This window comes from Puma concolor, chromosome B4 (assembly GCF_028749965.1).
Source record: "Puma concolor isolate L17-30 chromosome B4, mPumCon1.1.hap2, whole genome shotgun sequence".
Taxonomy (NCBI): Eukaryota; Metazoa; Chordata; class Mammalia; order Carnivora; family Felidae; genus Puma; species Puma concolor.
The window spans coordinates 72,162,855-72,186,319 of NC_141673.1; the positions used below are offsets into that span (position 1 = coordinate 72,162,855).

The window sequence follows — 23,465 nt, forward strand, 5'->3', positions numbered from 1 at the left end:
TTTGACCAGCATCTCCCTATTTTTCCCACCCCCTTGTCCCTGGTAACCACCATGCTACTCTCTGTTTCTCCAAGTCTGTCTTTTTTGGATTCCACATATAAGTGATACCATACAGTATCTACCTGTGTCTGACTTATTTCATTTAGGATAATGGCTTCAAGATTCATCGAAGTTAGTTGCAAATGGCAGGATCTCCTTTATCCATTCATCTGTTGATGGATTTTTAGGTTGTTCTCATACCTTGACTGTAGTGATTATTGCTGCAATGTGGGTGTGAATGCATTTCTTCAAGATCCTATTTTCATTCACTTTGGATATATACCTAGAAGTGAGATTGCTGGATCATATTATAATTCTATTTTTATATTTTTAATTTCAAATTCCATGTATTCATTGTTGATACACAGGTGAATAAATAATTTTTTTAAGTTTATTTATTTATTATGAGGGAGACAGAGACAGCATGAGTGGGGGGGATGAGGCAGAGAGAGAGGGAGACAGAGAATCCCAAGTAGGCTCTGCACTGTCATGTGGAGCCCAATGTGGGGTTCAAACCCATGAAATCGTGAGATCACAACCTGAGCAGAAACCAAAAGTTGGATGCTTACCAGACTGAGCCATCCAGGCACTTTAGGAGTAATTTTTGTACATTAAACTTGTATCTTGCAACCTTACTATAATCATTTTTTAGTTCGGGGTGGGGAGGGGTTTTGTTTTTTTGTAGATTCTTTGTATTTTATACATAGATGATCATGCCATATGTCAACAAAAACAGTTTTATGTCTTCCTTCTCAATATGTATACCTTTTATTCCTATAGTAGCAAGGATTTCCAGTACAGTGTTTAAAATAGAGGGGTGAGAGGAGGCATCTTTGCCTTCTTCTTGATCTTAGTGGGAAAGCATCAAGTTTCTTACTATTAGGTATGTTATTAGCTATAGGGTTTTGTTTTGTTTTCTTTTTCGGATAATCTTTATCAAGTTGAGAAGGTACCCTCTCTATTCACTTTATTCCTACTCAACTGAGAGGTGTTTTCTTTTTTTTTTTAATTTTTTAATCATGAATGGGTGTTGGATTTTTCAAAGACTTTTTCTTTCTCTATTGGTAAGATCATGTGATTTTCCCCTTTTTGGTCTGTAGAGTGATGGATTATATTGATTGACTATGAATGTTGATTCAGCCTGGCATACCTGGGATAAGTCCCATTTGGTTGTGATAAATAATTGTTTTCATACTTTTTAAAAATTAAATTTGCCAATATTTTTTTAAGAATTTTTCATATCTATGTTCTTGAGATATATTGGTCTGTAGTTTTCTTGTAATGTCTTTGGTTTTGATTTAGGATGATGCTGACCTCATAGAATATGTTAGGAAGTATCCTATCTCCTTTTACTTTTGAAAGAGATTGAAGAGAATTGATATAATTTCTTCCTTAAATGTTTGGTAGAATTCACCACTGAACCCATCTGAACCTGGTACTTTCTGTTTTGAAAGATTATTAATTATTGATTCAGTTTTAATAGATATAGGCCTATTCAGATATTTGTTCTTATGTGAATTTTTATATTTTAAGGATTATATCTTTTAAGAAATTAATCCATTTCATCTAGGTTATCAAATTTGTGGGCAGAGAGTTGTTCATAGTGTTCCTTTATTGACCTTTTGATATCCAGGGGGTCTGTAGTGATGTCCCCTCTTCCATTTCTGACATTAGTAATTTTTGTCCTTTCTTTTCTATTTTTTCCTCTTAGTATGGCTAATCAATTTTATTGATCTTTTCAAAGAACATTTTGGTTTTGTTGATTTTCCTTACTGATTTCCTGTTTTTAATTTCATTGATTTCTTCTTTAATTCTTATTTCTTTTCTTCTGCTTACTTTGGACTTAATTTGCTATTTTCTAGTTTTCATATGTGAAAACTTAGATTATTAATTTTATTTTATTTTTTATTTTTTTAAATTTACATCCAAATTAGTTAGCATATAGTGCAACAATGATTTTAGGAGTAGATTCCATTATGTACCTTACCTGTTTGGCCCATTCCCCCTTCCACAACCCCTCCAGTAACCCCTCTGTTTGTTCTCCATATTTAAGGATCTCTTATGTTTTGTCCCCCTCCCTGTTTTTGTATTATTTTTGCTTCCCTTCCCTTGTGTTCATCTGTTCTGTGTCTTAAAGTCCTCATATGAGTGAAGTCATATGATATTTGTTTTTCTCTCACTAGTTTCGCTTAGCATAAGACCAAGATTTCATTCTTTTTGATTGCCAAGTAATACTCCATTGTATACATATATACCACATCTTCTTTATCCATTCATCCATCGATGGACATTTGCACTCTTTCCATACTTTGGCTATTGTTGATAGTGCTGCTATAAGCATTGGGGTGCATGTGCCCCTTCAAAACCGCATACCTGTATCCCTTGGATAAATACCTAGTAGAGCAATTGCTGGGTCATAGGGTAGTTCTATTTTCAACTTTTTGAGGAGCCTCCATACTGTTTTCCAGAGTGGCTGCACTAGTTTGCATTCCTACCAGCAGTGCAGAAAGAACCTCTTTCTCCACATCCTTGCCAACATCTGTTGTTGCCTGAGTTGTTAATGTTAGCCATTCTGACAGGTGTGAGGTGGTATCTCACTTCTTACCCAACATATCTCCAGGGGCAAGGGAAACCAAAGCAAAAATGAACTATTGGGATCTCATCAAAATAAAAAGCTTCTGCACAGTGAAGGGAACAATCAGCAAAACTAAAAGGCAATCGACAGAATGGGAGAAGACATTTACAAATGACATATCAGATAAAGGGTTAGTATCCAAAAATCTATAAAGAACTTATCAAACTCAACACCCAAAAAAACAAATAATCCAGTGAAGAAATGGGCAAAAGACATGAATAGACACTTCTTCAAAGAAGACATCCAGATGGCCAAACGACACATGAAAAAATGCTCAACATCACTTATCATAAGGGAAATACAGATTATAATTTTAGCTTTCTTCTTTTCTAATACATGCATTCAGTGTTATAAATTTTCTTCCAAGCACTGCTTTCACAGCATCATACAAATTTTGATAAGTTGTGTTTTCATTTTCATTTAGTTCAAAACTTTTTATTTTGTCTTTAACCTATGTGTTATTTAGACATGTGTGGTTTAGTATCTATGTATTTTAGAATTTTTCAGTTATCCTTCTGTTATTGATTTGTGCTTTAATTCCACTTTGTGCTTTAATTCCACACTGAGCAGACGTGTGACTTCTATTCTTTAAAATTTCTTAAAGCAATTTTCATGGCTCAGAGTGTGATATATCTCGGTGAATGTTCATGTGAGCTTGAGAATATGTATGCTGCTGCTGCTGTTGGATCTGTTTATCTACAGATGTTACTTATCTACCGTTGATTGATAGTATTGTTGAATTCACCTATGTCCTTACTGATTTTCTTCTTGCTGGATCTGCTTATTTCTGAAAGAGCGGTGTTGAAGTCTCCAACTGTGATAATGTAGTCCTCTATTTCTCCTTGCAGTTCTATTCGTTTTTGTGTCACATATTTTGTTGTTCCATTAGGCACACACACATTAAGAACTGTTATGTCTTCTTTGAGAACTAACTTCTTTGTCAATATGGAATGTCCTTCTTTCATGCTTGACAACTTTCCTAGTTTGAGAACTGCTCTATCTGTTCCTGAAAGCTATTCCTGTTTTCTTTTGATTAGTGTTAGCATGATATATTTTTTCCACTTACTTTTACTTTGTATATGTCCATAAGGTAGATTTCTTACAACATAGTTGGGTAAATTTTTTTTGATACACTTTAATATTATGTCTTTTAATTAACGCATTAAGATGATTGGCATTCAAAGAGATGGCTAATATAATTGGATTAATACCTACCATATTTACTCTTTTTTATTTGTTGTCTTATTTGTTGTTTCCATTTTTCCCCATTCTTTTTCTGCCTTTTGTGGTTTTAATTAAGCATTTTATGTGAATCCATTTTCTCTCCTTTCTTAGCAAATTGCTTATACTACTTTGTTTTATGTTTTTTAGTGGTTTCCCTAGAATTTGTAACATAAAACTAATCCAAGTCCAGTTTAAAATAAAAACATACTGGGGCGCCTGGGTGGCGCAGTCGGTTAAGCGTCCGACTTCAGCCAGGTCACGATCTCGCGGTCCGTGAGTTCGAGCCCCGCGTCGGGCTCTGGGCTGATGGCTCAGAGCCTGGAGCCTGTTTCCGATTCTGTGTCTCCCTCTCTCTCTGCCCCTCCCCTGTTCATGCTCTGTCTCTCTCTGTCCCAAAAATAAATAAACGTTGAAAAAAATAAAAATAAAAAAATAAAATAAAAACATACTACTTTATGCGTAGTGTGAGAACCTTATAATAACAAAATAATCCTAATTCCTTCTTTCTGTCCCTTGTATCATTGCTGTAATTCATTCCACTTATATATAAGCATACATAGAATGTATATATGTATATGCACATACATGGGTGCTCTCACACACACAAACAATTGTCTGTTAGGTCAGTTAAGAATAAGAAAAATAAAAGTTTTATTTTACCTCACTTATTCTTTCTTCAATGCTCTTCTTTATGTAGGTACAAATTTCTGACCTATTTTATTTTTCTTCTCCCTAAAGAACTTCTTTTAATATTTCTTGCAAGGTTTGTCTACTGGCAACAAATTCCATCCATTTTTATTTGTCTGAGAAAGTCTTTATTTCTCCTTCACTTTTGAAGGAAAATTATGCAGAGTACAGAGTTCTAGGTTGATGGTTTTTTCTTTCAACACTTTCAGTATTTCACTCCACTCTCTTCTTGCTTGTATGGTGTCTGAGGAGAAGCAGATGTAATTCTCATCTTTATTCCTTTCTAAGGTGTTTTACCCACCCCCTTTGGCTTCAAGACCTTTTCCTTTATCTTTGATTTTCTATAAATTGAAAATGATATGTCAAGGTACAGGGTTTTTGTTTTGTTTTGTTTTGTTTGGCATTTACTCTGGATCATGTTCTCTGAGCTTCCCCAATGTGTGGCTTTGTGTCTGACATTAATTTGGGGAAGTTCTCAATCATTATTATTTCAAACTTTCCTTCTATTCCTTTCTGTCTTTCTTCTCCTTCTGGTGTTCCTACTACATGTATGTTACATAGTTGCCCCACAGTCCTTGGGTATTCTGTTTTTTCCATCTTTTTTCTTTTTGCTTTTTGGTTTTCAAGGATTCTATTGATATATCCTCTAGTTCAGATTCTTTCCTCAGCCATGTCCAGGCTAATAAGCCCATCAAAAGCATTTGTCATTTCTGTTACAGTCTTTTTGATCTCTAGCATTTATTTTTTTTCTTAGAATTTTCATCTCTCTGCTTACATTGCCCACATGTTCTTGCATACTGTCTATCCATTAGAGCCCTTAGTGTATTAATCATAGTTGCTTTAAATGCCCTTGATAATTCCAACATCCCTGACATGTCTGTTTCTGACACTTGTTTTGCCTCTTCAAATTGTTTTTTTCGCCTTTTGGTATGCTTTGTGGTATTTTATTTTTTTATTATTTATTTATTTTATTTTGTTTTGTTTTATTTTTATTTTATATTTTGTTTTATTTCATATATTTTAAATTTTATTTTATTTTATTTTATTTTACTTTTATTTTTATTTTTATGTTATTTTATTTGATTTCCAGACAAGATGTGGTGGTAAAAGCAATGGCCATAAATAGGCCTTTAGCAATGTGGTGATGAGGTGTGGGGGAGGGGAAGCATTCTATAGTCCTATGATTAGGTAGGTCTCAGTCTTCTGGTGAGCATATGCCTCTGGACTGTGAGCTTCACAAATGTTTCTCCCTATCACCCCCCCCCCCCAACCTTAGCTGGGACAAGATGGATAGTGTGGACTGAAGTTGTTCCCCCTTGAAAGGCTAGAGCTAGCTGAAGCTGAAGTTGGGTAGGTATTTCTTTTCTCCAGGTTAGTTAGGCTGTGATAATACCCCAGCAGGTTAAGCTCTGGTTAATTAGTTCCCCTGAGGGCAGGCCTTGTGAAGAACAGAGCGCTCTGGCAAATTTCAGGATGGTTCCTTTTCCTCCCCTCCCCCCTCCCCCCGCAAGCAGGAGGTGAATTTTCTCTGATTTTTACTGAGGGAATCTAGTCCAGCTCCTGGAAGTAAATCTCACAACATTGAGGGGGCCTCTGGGTCCCCCCGAAGTTTTTAATTCTCAAACTTGTCCACACTGAGCCTCCAGCAATTCACCAATTACAGTCCAGGTTTTCTTACCCCACCACTGGTTCTGGTGAAGGTTTCTGCTCCTGAGTCTCTGCTCTGCTAAGTTGTGACACTCTATTTGTCTGTCTGATTCTCCAACCATGGGGGCAGCAGTTTGCCTAGCATTTCCACCTCTTATGTATCCAGGAAGAGTTCATTTTTCAGTGTGTTCAGATTTTTGTTGTTGTTAAGATGAAGTGACAATATCTAAGCTCCTTCCATGTGGAATGGGAAACTGAAAGTCTGAAGGCAAGTTTTCAACCTCAAGACAACTGAGCATAAGTAGTAGCATCTAGGCACAAAGCTAAATTAGTCTTGCATGAAAGGTAACAGTTGAAAGGAGGGAGGATTTGAGGTGAACAACGATTCTGGGATCATGTCTGAACTGAAGGGAAGGCAATTAAGACAGAATTAATTTAGTTTCCACTGCTGGGAATATTGGTGTTCCATCAGTGATTAAAGGGGAATTCTGGAAGCTCTCTTCTAGAGCAGCATTTTCCAAACCCATTCCACGGAACACTGATGAATGAATAAAAATCTCTGTTAAATCTCTGTTAAGGAGCTTCCATTGTCAAATATTATTGGAAAATTCTGGGTAAAACAAAATTAGGTTTCTTCACAATAAAATTTATCAGACCCTTTACTATATGGATATGCCTTGCAAATCTCCAAGACAGGTGTTTAGAATGCACTTTTGTCTATTTTGCCTTCCAGCCCTCTTTGCCTTCTTTGATCCAAGGTGGAGTGGTTTTTGCAGCTAAAAAGGCCACTCATTAAAGACCTGGTCATTCTTTACCTGTTCTACTGTTTAAGGAAACTGCTAAAAGTGCGACTTAAAGCAATTTCAAAATTATGTGTTAACCTACACATAACTAGTTTAATAACACTTTCTACCATTAATGGGAAGAGTCCACAAATGATGGATACTTCATCTGGTCCTCTAGTTCAGGACTTTAACGTTGCTTTCCTTAAATAAACAACTAAATGCCTTTTGGAAGAGTACTACTGAAATGAACAGAACTTCTGGTTTGTTATCATCCTAATGGAAAATGGTATTTTATACAATGGTAATATATTTGACACTCAGAGAAAAATATACTTGGTTAGGGTAACATTCTAGAAGATGAACCACTCATATGATCTTCCCATTCTGGTCCCTAGAATGACAAGTGCAAAAGTCAGGTGGATATACCAGTACAGGTATCCTCATATAATAGGTCCTGGAGGGGTCTCTAATGTATGACTGCATATAAAAAGAAAAAAAAAGGATTATACGACAATCATTAAAACCCTAATAAAAGGGTGCCTGGGTGGCTCAGTTGGTTGAGCATCTGACTTCGGCTCAGCTTGGAGCCTGGAGCCTGCTTTGGATTCTGTGTCTCTTTCTCTCTCTGCCCCTTCCCTGCTCATCCTCTGTCTCTCTCTGTCTCTGAAAAGTGAATAAACGTTAAAAAAACAATTAGAAAAAAAACACAATGAAGATGGGGCGCCTGGGTGGCTCAGTAGGTTGAGTGTCCGACTTTGGCTCAGGTCATGATCTCGCGGTTTGTGAGTTTCAACCCTGCGTCGGGCTCTGTGCTGACAGCCCAGAGCCTGGAGCCTGCTTCGGATTCTGTGTCTCCCTCTCTTTCTGCCCCACCCCCACTCACACTCTGTCTCTCTCTCTCCTTCAAAAATAAACAAGCATTAAAAAAATTAAGAGAAATAAAAATAAAACCACAATGAAAATAAAAACTAAGTCTACCTTTCTATGTAAATAACAATAACATCTAGCACTTTCATAATGATCCCCGTGGCCTTGATATGTAAGCACTTTCAATACCTGAACCCATTTAACCCTTACACAAACGCTATGAGAGGGAGAAATTATCCTTAATGTCTGGAAAAGACATTATAAATGCCTTACAGAGCTTGCATTACAGTATATATGTTCAATGTGCTGTGCAAAGCTGCAGTGGATGTGGCATGTTGATTCATTCCCATCAATCCTGCGTGTGCATCTGCGATGTGTTGCCTCAGATGATCTGTTTTTCCACTGAATAAATCTGTACTTTTAATAAACTCCAGAAGTAAGTCGGAGGGATTCAAAATTTAAAAATAAAACACAATGACATAAGAGCGTCTATGCCTCTGCATTTTATGGGTACTGCATACTATTATCTCCATTTTAATACTGAGGACTTGGTGGCTCGGAGAAGTTAAGAAATTTGCCCAAGGTCATAGAGCTGTAACTGGTGGAGAACTGATTTAAAGGAAAGCCATTTGAGTCTAGAATCCATGCTCTTATTGGAACTATAAATAAATAAAACAACTTACAAATAATGCATAGTAAGATTTTGATATGAATTTGCATCCTCTATGCTGGTCCAGTACAAATTTCTGGCCTTCCCCTCTGCTGCCCCCAAATTACTTATCTATTTGTGCCCCACTCTGTTCTATAGCAGAGGAGTGATTTCTTTATTTCAGGTCTTTTATCGTTTATAATTACAAAAATTGTCAAGAGTTTTTCAGAGCTAGTCCTAAAGATGTTCATAGTGCAAAACGACTGTTCCAAGCTGCTCATGAGCAACAGGATGGTCCTGTCCTGCTACTTTGCAAGCTGCCATAGTAATACTCTATTTTGTTGGGAAAGAAGAACTCCAATGGGGTCCAAGCTGAACAAGAACTGAGTGCAGGTGTGGATACCATTATACTTCCTGGCAGACTCTATTAAATGGCCACCAAGGTTCTGATATCTTAGATTGACTATTACTTTCATGACTATTGTCAGGCAGGTCCCTCTCCATGTCATTATATTCATGTATACATACACATACATCTATAGTAAAGTGGAGAGAATTGCAAAGAACAGTTTTCTGGTTGCTTTTCACATGTTAACATGATTTCCCTATTCTATTTTTTTTTAAATGGCAAATTCCTGAATGGTCTTACTCTGAAGAATGATGCCTCAGACCAAAAATAAATTTTGATGGCCCAGAGATGTGAAAAGTCAATTTATTACAATAGGCTTTCTTATTGTAGGTCCATGTACAGTTATGAGAAAATTACAATAAGCCATTAAATTATTAATTGTATAGTTTCCACAGAAAGATGTCATAAAGTATTTAAAATCTAAAAGAAATATGAATTGATATGAGGGAGAAAGAAAGGAAGAAGAAAGGGAGAGAGAAAGAAAAGGGAGGGAAGACAGCAAGATCAAAGATTTAGAGAATTGATGAATGTCTGAATTGGGGGTGAGGGGCACAGGAAGTACCTGGCTTCAATAGGGCACATACAGTTAGAAAAACAGATATTGTCGGGGATATTGTTTTCAATATTTTTTTTTGGTTTATGAAATTTTTTTATTGGTTTATGAAGTTTAATATCTATGGCCAGAGAAAACTCACTATGAATAAGAAGGAATGACGGGGCTGGACCGTCTTTGCCTGTGACTTGACAGACACATTCCTAATTATCAGGAATGAGTTACAAAAATAGCTAGATCTGGAACAGAAGGAGGGAGAGTGGTTATCCTCTAAGGAAGGTTACTATTCATGTTTAGATAACCTGTTTCAATAGCCCATCCTTAGGTAACAAAGAACCTTAATAAAATTGGACCTATAATATTTAATGCTGTGTTAACATACATATTTGAATTTTTGATTTCAGTGACTAAAAATTTAGATGCTAATAAATGTCTCTGTTTCTAGAGTAAATGAGTTCTATTGTAGAAGGGATAGGCACACAGGGATATGGTATTTGTTTCTGAATTTAAAAAACCCTAAGTCTAAAGCATCAGTCAAACATCCAAAAAATATTTTACATGGAAAGTTTTACTCTGCAGTTTTAAAGTAACGACCTATGTCTCAGCCATTAAGTAGCAGCTTAACCCCATTTACTTTTTTTCATTAGGGTTAAAGACTCATAGGAAGATTCTATGGAAAAACAGAAATATGGGATATTAGAACTATAAGGAGCAATAGAATATTTTAAGACATCAGCATTTTGCCTCTCAGCATTCCTTGTGCTATGCAATATGCCTAATAAGAAGGAGGAATATAATTTAATCCAGTATTATAGCAGTAGTATAGTAACTACTCCTTTAGTCTTTATCATTATTATTGTTGTTACTTTTAATTTATGTCTGTGCCCCATACATTTTATCATGTTACATATAACTTGTATTTTTTGATGTATTGAAATTCAGAATTGGGGCTCTGACTTAGTTGACCAGACTTCCCATTAAAAGACTTGGGAGGATGCACCCCTATGTTTATTGCAGAATTATGTCTAATAGTCAAGATATGGAAGCAACCTGTGTCCATCTATGGATGAATGGATAAAGATGATGTGGTGTGTGTGTGTGTGAGATATTACTCTGCTCTAAAAAGAATGTGATCTTGCCATTTATGACAACTAAGATGAACCTAGACTATATTATTCTTCGAGAAAGACAAGTACTATATGACTTCACTTACACATGGAACCTAAAAAACAAATCAGACAGAAACAGACTCCTAGAGAACTAGTGGTTGACAGAAGAAAGGGGAGGTGGAGGAATGGGCGAAATAAGTGACAAGGACTAAGAGGTACAAACTTCCAGTTATAAAATAAGTCACAAGGGATGAAAAGCACAGCATAGGGGATATAGTCAATAATATTGTAAAAGTTTATGTGGTGACAGATGGTAACAACACTTATCATGGTGAGCATTTCATAATGTATACAATTGTTGAATCACTGTGTCATACACCTGACACTAATATTCTGTGTCAACTACACTTCAATTAAAAATTTAAAAAATATTTGTGAGGATCCTTGCCTTTTGGCTCATACAAGATGATTTGGTTTTACTTATGTGGTGTTAAAGAAATCATTTAAGATCTTCTTAGTGACTGATTTGCTTTCCTAATTTATTTTGCAAATCAAAACAGCACTAACTGACCATTCAAAATCCTTAGCTTGATACTGATGATACCCGCTTAATATGAGGTCATACATATTTTCCAAGATTCCTAGAGATATTTTACCAGTAGAAAAAGTTTCTTTGAATGTCCCAATCCCTGTAACCCACAGAAAGTAATGGTTTGTGCTAAATTGCCCTCTTTTCCTTAATCCAGTGACAAATGGGACAATTACGTTAAGAGATACAAAACTATTCTTGTTCACTTTCTGCCATGTCACGTTTTCTATTTTAGGAATGGAGATCACAGAGATGTCTCTGCTTTATTCATGCATTGCCTCAGATAGCACCATATGCTTGAGAGTTCTTAATACATGCCATTTGATGATTGATTTATACACTCCATTTATAAAGTGCTAATGTAAAAAATGGCAAAATTCAGTCTCCTGTTAAAGTAGTTTTTACATTTTTACAGGAATGTCTTTTATAAACAATACTAAATATTACTTTAAATTCATCAACAGCTCTTGGTGATTCGTTGATATTCTGTGACAACAGAACGTACAGGAATTGTGCAAATAAATATGTTCTGTGTTAGGCGAACAATGCACAGATGGTTTTAAATTTTTAAGATGGATTCGTGGCCTGTATATTTTATAAAGACTCTTTATTGCAACTAGTCTGGAGAGTCATTCTGAGAGCTAGACTATTACAAGCAAAATTGAATAGAGCTTTAGAAAGAAAGGGGGACTAGAAACACTTTGCTTCATCAGTACAGCGAAACTCTGTGATTTTGTCTAGCACATAGGTCCAACATTCGTTGCGTGCACCAGAAATAGCCATAATTTTTTGCCAGTTGTTTGCCATACAAATAATGATTTGAGAGGGAAACATTTATAAAGCAATTCAGGTGACTTGCCAGGTTATGTAATATGGTTGAAAATAGCATGAGCTTCTGAATCCATCACACCAATAAACCTGCCTCTCTCTCTGACATTCACATTTGTCATCTGTAAAATGGAGGAAATATTATGTACCTCAAAGGGTTAAGATAGTGAAATGAAATAAATTATCACACACGAATGGTGAGATTTCAGTGGGTAAAATGAGATGAATGAGATGCTCAGTAAGGACAGTTATTACCATTTTTATTATGTCAGCTTCTCTCTCCCTAAACATGTAGAACCAGCATAACAAAGGCATGGAGAATAGAAAATGCAAAAAGTTAAATATCAGGTGAGAAACTTGGAATTTTATTCACTAGTAAGAGACCATTAAAAATTGTTTTAGGGGGCACCTGTGTGGCTCAGTTGGTTGTGAGACTGACTTCAACTCCTGTCACGATCTTGGATCTTGGCGCTCAGGAGTTCAAGCCCCCCATTGAGCTCATTGCTGTCACCCTGTCAGCGCAGAGCCCTCTTTTGATCCTCCCCAATCACTCTCTCTCTCTCTCTCTCTCAAAAAATAAAACATTGAAGTCTTCATTAAAAATGCTTTAGAAAGAGCAAATAACTTGATAAGGCTATTATACTTGCCTTATGATAGCAATTCTCAAATTTTAGGGTACGTGAGAACCATTGGGGTATGATTGTTAAAATTGGAGTTTTGGGGACATCACCCTAAGAAGCTATGACTAATCAGGTCTCAAATGGGATCTGATCCTATTACAGAAAACCCTGGAGTCACATTTCATGAAGTGTAACTTTAGAGAAATTAACCCAAATGCAATATTTAAGGGTGCTTTGGGAAAGGGAGAAACTAGACACAAGCAGGTCACTTAGAAGCTTGCTACTCAAGGCATGTTTGGCTGGCCTGTTGTATTAAGAGGACATGGGCACTTGGTAGAAATGTCAAACCTTGTGCCAAATACAAAACCTACCAAGTTGGAATCTGCATTTTTTTTCCAGCTTTATTGAGATATAACTGATAAATAAAAATTATTTCTACTTAGAGTGTACAGTTTGGTGTTTGATATACATGGTGAAATAATCATCACAATCAAGCTAACTAACACATCCATCTATCCATAATCTCACACAGTTACCGTTTTTTTCTCTTCCTCCTCACCTTCTTCCTCCTTCAATGAGAACACTTAAGATATACCCTCCTAGCAAATTTCAAGTATACAATACAGTATTGCTAACCATAGGTATATTGCATTTTAATAAGATCCATACATAAATCTTCTACATGTTAAATATGAAATGATGAACCTATGATAATTGATAGCACAGATGGAAACCAATAGAAGCCTGGAATTGGGCAGGGGCAGAGGGAGAAGAAAGAATTTAAAAGGAGAGGAGATGTCCTAGTTGACATTATAAATTGTCAACTTAAAAATTCAGCTCGCCAAGGTCCCCTCTCTTTGGGTCAGGCTCAGTTCATAATGGAGATCGTTTTTTACAACACGGTCTGGGACTCACCACCTGCGTTGTGGACAGAACTCAGTGGATCTGTAAGAAGGAGTGAATGCTCACCTTGGATGGGCCTCTGCTGTTCCTGCACACGGCAGAAGTGGAGTTGAATATCCTCCCTAGCAGCCTTAAGAACAAATTTCAGATTTAAGTAGAAATGTAATGGAGTAGACTTATTCTCTTGAATAATTATTTTTTAATTATATGATTTGTGTTGAAGAAGTCCTTAGTTGTGTCTCTTAGGAGCCTATTTGTCCTTCTATTGTGGTTATTTTGATTCTGGTGTTTAGCAGCTTTTTCTTTAAAGAAATTCTGCAAGCCAGGCTGAGACGCTTTCAAATAACCATCTGGCCTCACCTCCCACCCTGGTGTGGCATAAACACGGAGATGACAGAGGAGAGGCAATTATCAGAATCATTTCAGGAAAGCAAAATGAGACATTTGAGGGTAAATGGGTACTTGGAAAAATTTGGGCATGAGTATGGGGCCCTTTTAAAAATGCCTTCTTGACACAGTAGCTTCAAGAGGCTGACAAAGATACTCACATCTCCTCCTTTGACTCCCTCAGCGATTCTCATTTTCCAAACTGATGTGCTGAAGGTGCTAGGATATTGTCTCTATGACGATGAAATATATTATTACCCACCAAGTTGAGTCTAGAAGTCTGTAGCTGCACAGCTGCCTTACTAATTACTCTCCTAATGTGATAGAGGGAAAAGTACACTGTAATTCTGATGTACAGTAGTTTCATGAACATAGCATTAGTGCAGAACTTCAGGGGTGCCTGTATTAGCTGGATAGTGAGGCTGAATTAAATACGGGGTAACTATTGAGCTAGCAGAGGTGTTCGATTAGCTTAATGGCGGAGCATGCAATTTAGAAGCTATAGGCTCTGAGTTTTCTCTCAGCAGCAATGTCTAAACATGATTAATCAGTTGCTTTTCCCAGTAAGTGACACTAATTAGTTGCATTCTAATTGCCCTGTGTGGCGTAATGTTACTCCATTCTAAGTGCTCTACAGAGCAGTGACATGGGATCTTTAATACATTATCATGGATTTCCATGTAATTACAGTCCTTTCCAATGGAGTGAAAGGAAAATATTGTAGGCTCTTTCATCAGGATTCAACAAATAACTTATACCACCTCTATTAAGAAATGGAATGATTGAACCCCTTCCTTGTTATTAGCATGTATGTGATTAGAAATGTATATAGTTTCAAGTGCCAGACATTGGAGCTGAAAATACGCCCTTTTCTACCTATAGTCTTGCTAGATGATTTTCTCTCCCAAAGGAAATTATTCTAATTTGTCTTGAATTTTATTAATTTCCTAGAATCAGACACATAGAACTGACTTGATTTGATAAATGGAGAAAAGGAAATATTGAACTTGTAATCTAATTTCAATGTTAGGTGCTTAGTCTGTATCTGGTTGTATTCTTTATTCTTTATGACCCGTTTTCCTCCTTGGTAGAAGATTAACTCATTGTTTTATATATTTTACATTGTGCTTTGTGCTTTAGTATTTGAATTGCCTAAGCAATTCTTGAGCTTCTTTCTAGAATGCTTTCTTCCAAGCATTCATGGTTCTAGAAAATCGTTCTTTAAAAATGATTTTAAACTATAGCTGAAAAGGGAAAATGTCCTTGGGTCCTTTTTGAGTTTAAATCTTATAAGGTAAAAAATATGATGCGTGCTCTAAAGAAAGAAATGTAATAAAGCAGAATAAAGGAAAAAAGGAAAAAAAATCTGTATAAATGTGCTAAAGTATTAGAAATGAGAATAGGACTTCCAAACTTGATAACTTAGGTAACTTAGTAATTCTTCTAAAAGCCTAATTCATGTAGATTTTAATTATTCTGGTTTTGTGTGGATTTGATTTTCTCATTCCTTTGAATAATTATTTTTTTATTTCATGATATACAGTGAAGAATTCCTTAAATGTTTCTCTCAGGAACATATGTGTCCTTATGTTGTGTTTAGCACCTTTATCTTTAGGAAAACTCTGTCTCTTCCTGTATCTGCTAAGTCATTCTGTAGGTATGAGAACTCTTCTTCAATTCTGAGATTTATGGTATGTACAAGCTTTAGAGTCCTCTAAAATACATATGACCCGTGAAGAACTTAGTGTGCAGCCTGGTGTAAGGATATTTCCCTAGTAGGACTTCCTGAGGTTTGTAAGTTTGTTACTGAGTGTATTTATTTCTCTTCATTAGAAATGTAAATGACTGAAGAAACTTGCAAATTAAATTTTCTTTTCTAAAATTCTTTTAGCTTTTGAATACGGAAAAAATGGTTTCAATTATAGGTAGAATCTTTTCTAGTTTCCAGCTTTTCACATTCCTATTATTAATGGATAATAATATTCATAATGAATAATAATGTCATCACTGTGTCAGTACATGTCCCTAAATTCAGTTTCTTCACTAAAAACATGGAAATAAAAACTGGGTGAAGTGGATGGTTTTCTAACACAATATGGTACCAACAGTGACTCTAGGAAAGAAAGAAAGAATTGAAAAACTCAATTTAACCAGGAGAAAAAAAAGAGAGAGAAAGGAAGTTTTCATGGGGCAACCCACCTAAAGCACCATACTTAGCTGACTTTCTAGATTTTATAGGGTAATTCAGCTAAACCTTAAAAAGCACATAATTCAATGCTCTTTTAACTGTTTCCAAACATAGAAAAAGAAGGAAAATGACCAAATTTGACTTAGACTGTTACAAGTCAATTTCATTTTTGAATATAGATACAAATACCCAAAGTAAGCACAGAATCCTTAAGCACATTAAAAGAACAATACTTTGGGACCATGATGAATTTTACAGGAAAGAAAGGATGGCTTAATGATAAGAAACCTATTAATATAATCCATCATATGAATACATCTAAGAAGAAATAACTTGTAATACTGAAAAAGCTCAACATGTTGCTTAATTAGAATTTTTTAAAACCTCCAATAAAAATAAGACTAAACCAAATACAGCAAACATGATAAAATGTATCTTAATGAACTTTTCACTAAAGTCAGGAACAAGATAAGGATGTCCACTCTCACCTCTGTTACTTAACATTTTACTGGAGATCATGGCCAAGACAGAGACAAGAGAAAAAAAATCAGAAGTAAACAAATTTTCATGGAAGAGATAAAACTCTCACTATTTGCAGATGTGATATATACAGAAACCAAAGATGATCATTTTAAAACCATTAAAAACAATAAAAGGATTTAGAAAGCTGGTGAAACAGAAAATAAAACAAAATGTAGATATTAAGTGTTCATACACACAATATAAAATTTAAACTATAATGGAGGGGTATAGTATTTTAGTTTTGCAAGATGAAAATGTTCTAGACATCTATTGCACAACAATGTGAACATGCTTAACACTACACTACATTCATAGGATATATAAAAATATATATTTAACAGAATAGTTAATATCCTGTTTATAAAAGCAACAAAAATGTTAAAAAGACATCCTTAGAAAAATATTTCTATATGAACATAACTTTAAAATGCTATGTAAGAATACAGAAGACTTGGGAAAATGGAAAACCATACTTGGATATGATATACCTGTCATTTCTCTCTACATGACTCTATACATTTAAATAATCACTGCAGGTATTGATTTTTTTCCAGTTTTATTGAGGTATAACTGACAAATTGTATATATTAAAAGTGTAGTGTACAACATGATAATATACATTGTGAAATGATTACCACAACTTAATTAATATATCCATTACCTTACATAGTTAGCATTTTTTTGGTAGGATGAACACTAAAGGTCTACTCTTAGCAAATTTCAAGCATAAAATACAGTATTAACTATAGTCACCATGCTGTACATTAGATCCCCAAAATTTATTCATCTTACAACTGAAAATTTATACACTTTGACCAACACCTCCCTATTTTGCCCACTTCCTAGCCTCTGACAAGCACCATTCTACTGTTTCTATGACTGACTTTTTTTTTTTTTTTTAAAGATTCCATATACGTGAGATCATACAGCACTTGTCTTTTTCTGATTTATTTCAGCTAGCATAGTGTTCTCCAGATGGATCCATGTTGTTACAAATGCCAGGATTTCCTACTTCTTTATGGCTGAATAATATTCTATTGTATATACAGATATAAATATATATACAATATACAGATACATATTTATATCTGTATATACAGATAGACGTTTTCTTCAGCCATTCATTTGTTGACAGACACTTAAGTTATTTCCATATCTTGGCTATTTGATAATGCTATAAAAAAATGGGAGTGCAGATATCTCTTTAAGATACTAATTCCACTTCCTTTGTCTATATCCTGAGAAGTGGGATTGCTGGATCATATGCCAGTTTTAGTTTTATTTTTGAGGACTCTCCATACTGTTTTGTATAAAGGCTGTACCAATTTACAATCCCACCAACATTGTGGAAGAGTTCCCTTTGCTCTACGTCCTCAGCAGCACTTGTAATCTCTGTGTCTTGGATAATATTCATCTTAAGAGATCTAAGGCAATATCTAATTGTGGTTTTGGTTTGCATTTTCTTGATCATTGGAGATGTGGAGTACCTTTTCATATGCCTGCTGGTCATTTGTGTGTCTCCTTTGGAAGATGTCTATTCAGGTCCTTGGCCCATTTGTAATTAGATTTTTTAATTTTTTGGCTATTGAGTTGTAGGAGTGCCTTATACATTTTAGATATTAACCCCTGTGAGATATATAGTTTGGAAATATTTTCTCCTATGTCACAGTTTGCCTTTTCATTCTGTTGATTGTTTCCATTGCTGCATAGGATCTTTTTAGTTTGATGTAGTCCCATTTGTTTTTGTGTTTGTTGTCTGTATTTAAGGTCACATTAAAAGAAAAAAGTATTGTCATGATCAATGTCAAAGAGCTTTGTTCCTATTTTACTTTAGAAGTTTTATAGTTTTAGACCCTATATTTAAGTCTTTAATCCAATTTGAGTTGATTTGTGAATGGTGTGATATAGGGGTTCAGTTTTACTTTTTTTCAACAGTACCTAAAAACAATCATACCATGATCAAGAGGGATTTATCTCTGGGATGCAAGGAGTTTAAACATATGAAATCAGTCAGTGTGATATATTATATTAGTAGAATAAAGGGTAGCAATCACCTGATCATTGCAATAGATGCAATAAAAGCATTTGACAAAAATCAACATCTTTTTATGAGAAAAAACTGTCAACAACTAAGGTGTAAAAGAAACATACCTTAACATAATAAAGGCCATGTATGGCTAGTCTATAGCTAACATCATACTCGTTGATGAAAAGTTGAAAGTTTTCCTCTAAGATCAGGAATAAGACACATTTAAGCACTTTTATTCAACATAGTACTGGAAGTTCTAACCAGAAAACTTAGGTAAGACAAAGATATAAAAAGCATCCTAATTGGAAATAAGTAAAATCATCTCTGTTTGCAGATGACATGACCCTCTATATAGAAGAGAAAACCATAAAGTCTCTACCCAAAAATATTAGAACAAATAAATTCAGTGAAGTTTCAGAATACAAAATCATATAAAAAATTAGTTGTGTTTCTATGTACTAAAAATGAACTATCAGAAGAGGAATTGAGAAAACCATACCATTTACAATACTATCAAATATTGTGTACTTAGGAATAAATTTAACCAAGGAAGCAAAAGACCTATACACTGAAAACTCTAAAATGTTGATGAAAGAAATTGAAGATGACACAAGTAAATGGAAAGCTAGCCTATATTTACATGGATTGGAAGAATTAATATTGTTAAAATGTGTACCCATAGCAATGTACAAATTCAACAAAATCCCTATCAAAACTCCGAAGGCATTTTTCATAGAAATAGTAATAATAATCCTAAAATTCACATGGAACCTCAAAAGACCAAAGCATTTTTGAATAGCTAAAGCAATCTTGAGAAAGAACAAAGCCAATGGTACCACATTTCCTAATTTCAGATGATGTTACAAAGCTATAGTTATTAAAACATCATGGCACTGCCATAAAACCAGATGCATAGACCAATGAAAAAGAATCTAGAGTTCAGAAATACAATCACACATATAGAGTGAACTAAACTTTGATAAGGGCACCAAGTGGGAAAAGGATAGTCTTCAATAAATGGTATTGGGAATATAGAGTGGAATATTACTCAGTGATAAAAAATGAGATCTTGTGATTTGTGACAACATGGATAGACCTAGAGGTTGTAATGCTAAGTGAAATAAATTAGATAGCTAAAGACAAATACCATATGAGTTCTCTTATATGTGCAATCTAAAAAAAATGAACAAAAAAATAGAAACAGACTCATAAATACAGAAAACAAATGGGTGGTTGCCAGAGGGAAAGTGGTGGGGGCCTGGGCAAAATGGGTGAAGGGGAATGGGAGGTACTGACCTCCAGTTAGGGGATGAATAAGTCACAAGGATGAAAGGTATAGGATAGGGAATATAGTCAATGATATTGTAATATCATTGTATGGTGGCAGATGGTAGCTAGACTTGTGGTGAGCACAGCATAACCTATAGAATTGCTGAATCACTATGGTACAGCTAAAACTAATGTAACATTGTATGTCAACTATACTTCAATTAAAATCAATAAAATAAATGGTACTGGGAAAACTGGATATCCAAGTACAAAAGAATTATTGATTTATTTATTGTTTTGTTTGGAATAATACAATCTAACTCACTGGAAAGATAAACAGCAGACATACTTTTTAAAAAGGGGCAATGTATGTGAATTAGCTCTACCAGATATTAAAATATAAAACGTGACTAGAAAGACAATGGGAAAAAATTGATAGTCAAAAACAAAAACAAAACCCTGACATTTATATGAGAATTTAGCATTTCACAATGGATCCGAAAATGGAACAAAATAAAGTTGGATCCATATATCACATTACACAATAGGAAAAAGGGCAAATTACATTATATAATAAGAGTAGTAGAAAGAAATATCTGAGAATTCCTTTATAATCCTATAATGGAGATAGCCTTCCTACCTCTGAATCAAAATCCAGATATCATAAAAGATTGGCATGGAAGGAGTCAATATGGTAGAGAATTAGGGGGGCCTGAAGTCCCTCATCCCTCAAAAACAGGAGTATTGAGGCCAGAAGACTTGGAATTCCAGGAATCCAGGCTGCAGAGTGACAGAAACATCTCCAAGGGCCCACGTGGACAGCTTGGTGGGCCATAGGTGTGTGATTGCAAACTGGGAGAGATAAAATGGGAGCTATAGGCCTGGAGGAGAGGGATCCCCTTCTGTAGAGAGACAAAAGGAAGAGAAAGAGAGGCTGTGGAAGTGTAGGATTGTATTTGGACATGAGAAAAAAACCTCTCCAGATCACTGACCAGGGAATGAAAAAAACAAAGAACCAATTTCTAACTTGGAAACAGCCTTAGGGGTGTGGGACTTCCCCTGGACTGGGACCAGCTGCCCTGTACATGCACCTGGGGGAAGGGGGAGCCAGCCCCAGGCTCAATAGCGAGCTCAGAGGTACAGTCAGAGAGCACAGTCCCTTCTCATGAAGAAGGTGGGAAGAAGGTATAAAGGCTCTCCAAGAAGGACAAAAGACCCTGCAGGCACCAGCCAGCCAGAGGCCCTTTGTTGGTGGGGCAGAGTGGCACTACCCTGGAACCGGTGCACATGAAGCAAGATCCTTTAAGATGTCAGGTTTTGAATCCCACCAGAGCACCTGGGAGGCATGGAAGATTGTGGAGCAGGACAAACTAGCTGGCTTGGCACTGTGAGGACAGCCTGAACAGAGTGGTCTGGGATGTCCAGTCTGGGGAGAAGAAACTGGGGTGTCGCCATTTTTCTCCCCATCACCAACAAGGTAGGGCTTCAGGGAAAGGGACAGCTGGTCCACAGTGTAGGTGAAACCCGCCTACACCAAACCACACCCCTCTATGCCTGGTAACTGTGTATCTAACAACAAGTTTGACACTGATCTAACCAGACAGCTCCTCCTTCAGATCAGCACACCCACTGGTTCCAAGGCATCATCAGATATTGGTCCAGAGGTTTTGCATTTTCTGATTTGATTCTTGATCAATTCTTATTTTACATATTTACACATATTTTTTTTCTTTCTTCCTCTTATTTCTTCTCTATTCTGGTTGTTGGTTTGTTTAAGCAGATGTTTTTAAACCTATTCTTTTTACACCTCTTCTGTATCTCTTTATTTTCCTCTCTCTCTGGATTAAGCCATATAGTTTCTCTGATTCTCTGCCTGGTCAATTTTTTTTCTCTTCTTTTTCCCCACCCCTGTCATTTCTTTCTTTATATGGGACAAGGCTTCTTCCACCACACCCTTATTTAAATTTTTTCCAGGATTACTTCAATGAACAAGTCAAAACACACCTGGTGGAAGGTCCAAATCACCACTATGGCTAGGGAGATAAAGCAACCAGAGTCACAACAGAGAGCACACAACACATTCCAAACACATCTCTTGAAGGGCCAGGCCCTGGACATTGTATGACTTGTTTTTAATATAGTAGTGCTCGCAGGTGCAGGACATATAACAAGCTATTAAAGGACAGAAAACTCGCCAAAATGACTAAGTAGAAGAATTCTCCTCAAAAGAAATTCAAGGAAGAAATGACAGCTAGAGAATAGCTCAAAACAGATATAAACAATACATCTGATTTTTAAAAATTAGGATAATAGTCATAAGATTAATAGCTGGGCTAGAAAAAAAAAGCATAGAAGACAGCTGAGAATCTATTGTTGCAAAGATCAAGGAGCTAAGAAACAGTTACAACAAATTAAGAAATGCTGTTAATGAGGTGCAAAATAAACTAGATGTAGTGACAGGAAGAATGGAGGAAGCAGAGGGGAGAATAAGTGAAATAGAAGATAAAATTATGGAAAATGATGAAGTTGAGAGAAAAAGAAGAAAATACTAGACCATGAGGGGAGAATTGGAGAACTAAGTGATTCAATGAAATGTAATAATATCTGTATCGTAGGAGTTCCAGAAGAAGAAGAAGAAGAGGAGGAGGAGGAGGAGGAGGAGGATGAAGAGAGAGAAAGGGGAAGAAGGTTTACTTGAACAAACTATAGCTGAGAACTTCGCTAATTTGGGGAAGGAAGCAGACATCCAAATCCAGGAGGCACAGAGAACTCCCTTCAGATGTAACAGGAATAGGTCTTCTCCACAGCATATCACAGTGAATCTGTGCTGCGAACCTTGCAAAATACAAAGATAAACAGAATTCTGAAAGCAGCTAGGGACAAACAGGCCTTAACCTACAAGGGTAGACGTATAAAGGTAGTAACCGACCTGTCCACTGACACTTGGCAGACCAGAAGGGAGTAGTAGGAAATATTCAATGTGCTGAAGAGGAAAAATATGCCCCCCCCCCAAATCCTTTATCCAGCAAGGCTGTCATTCAGACAGTGGGATGTATAATGAGGTATGAACTAGGTGAAACTGGGAGCCTTGGATAAGAGTGATTGTTTTTATAAGTGAGAATTTTTAAGTACTTTTTAGTATGTTTTAAATTTTTGAACCATGTACATTAACTATTTAAAAATTTAGATGAAAAATTCATACTATAAAACATTTAACATGAAAGAATGTGACAAGGAAAGAAAACGTTAACTCAGGTATGCAAAATAATAACAGCAAGACCCCTTGAAGGAGTCAAAGTGGTAACATCAAGGAGCCTGCAGGGATTTTGTTAGTGCTAGAATCTCCTTCACCACGATTTTCCCCATTTTGGTTCAGTGGCTGTGGGAGCCCAGAATGAAGATGCTGTTTGTGAACAGAGTCGGAAAGAGAAAGAAATGCTATAGGATCAGAATAGCTGCAAGAAAAGAATAAGAGGGTCTCTGCTCCCAGAAAGAGCAAGGAGAGCTCTTTTATGTGTTTGTTTTA

General features: G+C 35.9%; 2 long non-coding RNA genes across 2 annotated transcripts in view; one reads left to right on the top strand and one right to left on the bottom strand.

Moving 5' to 3' along the window:
* The window catches only part of LOC147579214 (uncharacterized), an 88,739-nt gene that overhangs the window by 55,060 nt on the left and 10,214 nt on the right, over positions 1-23,465 (top strand). The window lies entirely within an intron of this gene.
* The window catches only part of LOC147579215 (uncharacterized), a 182,145-nt gene that overhangs the window by 21,127 nt on the left and 137,553 nt on the right, over positions 1-23,465 (bottom strand). The window lies entirely within an intron of this gene.